Raw genomic sequence first — 4193 nt, forward strand, 5'->3', positions numbered from 1 at the left:
TGCATTAACACTTTCACTTAGCCATAGGAGTTTTACAGTGGGGCTACTATATAGCCCCTGGTGGCTCCGCAATCTCCCGAATTCGGGGTGCGTACATGCCTAGCCGGGAAACGGCCCTTCGTTAAGGCGGAGGAATTCTAACATTCTGATAGGTCATCGAGTGGTTGACCAGTCTCACGCTATATCATGACAGTCAGTTTTCGGCTTTCTCTACTGAGGTGCTCGTCCGGATGAACCGCGGCACAATCGCAGTAGCTCTCCTGGTGCCGCCTTAGCCGATAGAGCGGAACGTAAGGCAGCAAAACATAGGAGTCGGGCAAACCCAACATTTGACCAAAGACATGATTCGGAGCTGATGCATATAAGGCCAAACTCGCGACGCCGAACACTCCCTATTCGGTCTTTATGGTATAAACCGGGCCTAAAGAGTGCCCTTTGTAAGAAGCCCCTGGTGTCCAGGTACGTGCATTATTCTGACGTGGCCACATGCCAAGACGTCAGCATCCTTCTAAATTGTACTGAGAATCTGAGGGATGTGTATCAACAAGAGATAGTAAAAAAGGTTTACGCAGGGTCTTAATCTAAAAAGAATCCTTGGAACAGGTCCCTGCTACACGTCTGCGCCTGTGTCTCCGTTGTGCCATATCTTGGACGGGTGTAGCATGATGGTGATCTGTAAAAGAGAGAAACTTTACGTGAAAAGTTGTCATGCAAAAAGGTAGGTTTAAAGAAACCATGTACAATTCAAGATGAGTAAAAATTGCCACTTGTCTGCGCGCATTGAGCCCCTTGTATTTGTAATAGGGGTGTGGCCATCAAATCTGTATGAATTACGTATAGCTGCGCCGGACTCGTCTAACCGTGTCCGTGGTCTTGACGACCTATCAAATGCTTTAGTTGGTGAGGCCGTTTTTAGTGTGCGGCTGCCAAGGCAGTCGCACTCTCATCTGTGCACAAGGATCGCTCAATATTTCCATTCACTGTAATGATGCTACATGGACCGGGCATCTTAAGCGTGAGGGAAGTGTAATGCGGTATTGCATTAAAGCGAGCGAAAGCTTCGCGTCCAAGTAGTGCTTGATAGCCACTTTGGAACGGAGCAATGTGGAATGTTAAATTTTCGCTACGGAAGTTATCGGGGAAGCCAAATATAACCTCTAGTAGCAGGGAGCCCGTGCAATGAGACCCTGGGCCTGGCGTTACTCCTTTAAAGGTAGTATTGCTGTGGAAAATTTTTGTTGGGTCTATCCCCATTTTGCGGATTGTGTCCTGATATATCAGGTTTAGACTACTGCCACCGTCCATCTGGACTTGTGTGAAATGGTATCCGTCAATTATTGGGTCTAATACCAAGGCAGCCCATCCTGCACGCCAGATACTTGCTGAGTAATCCCGATGGTCGAAAGTGATCGGTTGAGATGACCAGTGGCAGGACTACGCGGTGATAGGCCCTTGGGCATATTTCTCTAGGAGTGCCGCTTTTTCTCCCCTTGATCACGTGTAACACGTTCACTGTTTTGACTTCTGGTGGAAATTTCTTCTGTTCCCCAGTGTCTTGCTTGAGAGGCTCATCCTTGTCTTCGCTTGGTGTATCCTCCGCCTTGTGTATGGTGTTGAGCTTGCCAGACTGCTTGAAGACCCAACATTCTCTGTGGGTATGATTTGTAGGTTTATCAGGGGTGCTATGGATCTGACATATTTGGTCCAGAATTTTGTTTAGGCTGTACAGTTCATCTCTGGCGCCTTTAGAGGGCGGCTTTTGCTGACCTGTCCGAGAACTTCTGAATCCGGTGTTTACCTCTGTGCTCTTCGGGCTGTATTCTTTATTCCGGCGCTTATTATTTTTGTTGCACCGTGATTTCCTGTTTCCATCTCTAACTTCGGATGTACTGGGGTCACTAGTGTTGCATCTGGCTAGCCAGCTATCCTCACCCGCACAAAAGCGGGTCATGAGGCTTGTTAATGCTGCCATTGTTCTCGGCTTTTCTTGGCCGAGGTGTATGGCAAGCCATTCGTCGCGGATGCTATGCTTAAAAGCTCCCAAGGCTTCGGCATCTGGACAGTCGACTATTTGGTTCAATTTAGTAAGAAACCTATTCCAAAGCTTTCGGGCTGACTCTCCAGGCTGTTGAGTTATATGAATCAAATCGTCCGTGTCCGGAGGTCGGACATAAGTCCCTTGAAAATTTTCCTGAAAAGCGTCATCAAGCTTTCGGGGAGGCTTTTAAGCCAGTGCCGAGCTGGCCCTTTGAGTTTGAGGGGTAAATACTTAATGGCGTGGAGATCATCTCCTCGAGCCATATTGATATGGAGGATATAGTCCTCAATCCAGACCCCAGGGTCTGTTGTTCCTTCGTATGCCTCTATGTTTATGGATTTGAATCCCTCTGAAAATTCATGGTCCAGCACCTCATCGGTGAAAAATAGGGGGTGTGTGGCACCCCTGTATCTGGGTGTACCGCATTGTTCGGATGTTTGTTGTGTTGCATCGTATGCTGGAGCGCGCTTGCGTGGTCCATAGATGGATCTGGTTGCGCCGTCCTTTTGATGCGAGCCCTGACGTGGATCGCGTATTGGCTTATGTGCAGCGTTCTTTGCCGCTCTATGTTGGCTGTGAGGTCGTCTATCCAGCCAGATGGCCGTTTTAATTTTTGGTTGCGGGGGATCTAAGGCCTCCTCATCGAATTCAGGTAGCAACTTCCGCTTCGGGTAGCTCTTGGTGTGGCGATTACCGTCGTACTTCGCTGCTGAGTTGAGTACTTTACTCCATCTGATTCGGAGTATGTCTTGCGCAGCCTTGAGCCTTTGCTTCTGCTTTTTTAAACTCCTCGCGGTGGCAACAAGCCTTTGACGGGCATTATGTTGCTCCGGGTGTCTGTCTGGTGTGATGTCGTCTGGACTATTATCTTTGACAGAGTCGGGTTGTTCGGTTTGATTATCCGTGTTGCCGTGGTCCGGCGATGGTTCACCCTGCTCTAATGCTGGGTCTATATGATCGTTGTGTCTGCCGAGGCGTGATTTGGAGCGGCGCTTACACCGCCGCTTTGACTGCTTCTCGAGGGGACAACCCTTCATTGCGACCTTCCGTTCCTCGTCGTCGTCGTCTTTTGGTGTGTCCACCATGTTTACGTCATGTGATGAAGTGGGCGTCCAGTGCCCTGTGGGTAGTGGTTCCTGTTCGTCTCCTGCATCGTCGTCCATACCGTCGATGTCTTCGGAGTCGAAGTCGAGCATGTCGGTTAAGTCATCGACAGTGGCTACTAAGTGGGTGGTGGGTGGGCGGCGAATTTCTTCGTCATCCATATCCCAATCCTGCCAGACATAGTTCGGCCAGGACTCTCCTAACAAGGAGAGAGACTTTAATGAGTTCACTATGTCGCCGAAGGGCGAGTGCTGAAAGATATCCGCGGAGGTAAACTCCATGATCGGCGCCCAACCGGATTCGATAGGAATGGGCGCAGGTGGTTCTGAGTCCGTGGCCGGAGAACTATCTGGCAGTTTAACAACACGACTTTCATGAAGGGTAAGATCGATATTCGGCTCGATCGCCGTTGGGGATGCGGCCTTTGTGGCGGGGTTTATCCACCCGTCCATGGGAGGCGCAACTGGTTCTGAATTAAGGGTCGGAGCGGCTGCCGGTGTGATTTCTTGAACACTGTCCGATGGCAGAGCTAAATCGTACTCATCGTGACCGCGTGACGCACAAGGAAGAGGGTCGAATCCGTCGAAGATCAAGTCTGCGCGGATATCGACCGTGTAGTTTAAGATTCCAAACCTGACCTGGTGGCCAGGGGCGTAACTTTCGATCTGCTCCAGATGGCCAAGCGAGTTGGCCCGCGGTGTGAAGCCACCAAACACGAAGATCTGTCCGGGGAGAAAAGCCTCACCCTGGACTGCATCGCTATCGATGATGGTAGGAGCCATCAAGCCTAACGGCGACAACACAGAGGAACTCTCAATGAAAGCGCCAATGTCTGTGTCAAAACTGGCAGATCTCGGGTAGGGGGTCCCGAACTGTGCGTCTAAGGAGGATGGTAACAGGAGGCAGGGAACATGGTGTTTTACCTAGGTTCGGGCCCTCTTGATGGAGGTAAAACCCTACATCATGCTTGATTAATATTGATGATATGGGTAGTACAAGAGTAGATCTACCACGAGATCAGAGAGGCTAAACCCTAGAAGCTAGCCTATGG

Source organism: Triticum urartu, chromosome 7A (assembly GCF_056163025.1).
Source record: "Triticum urartu cultivar PI428250 chromosome 7A, HENAU_Tu73, whole genome shotgun sequence".
Taxonomy (NCBI): Eukaryota; Viridiplantae; Streptophyta; class Magnoliopsida; order Poales; family Poaceae; genus Triticum; species Triticum urartu.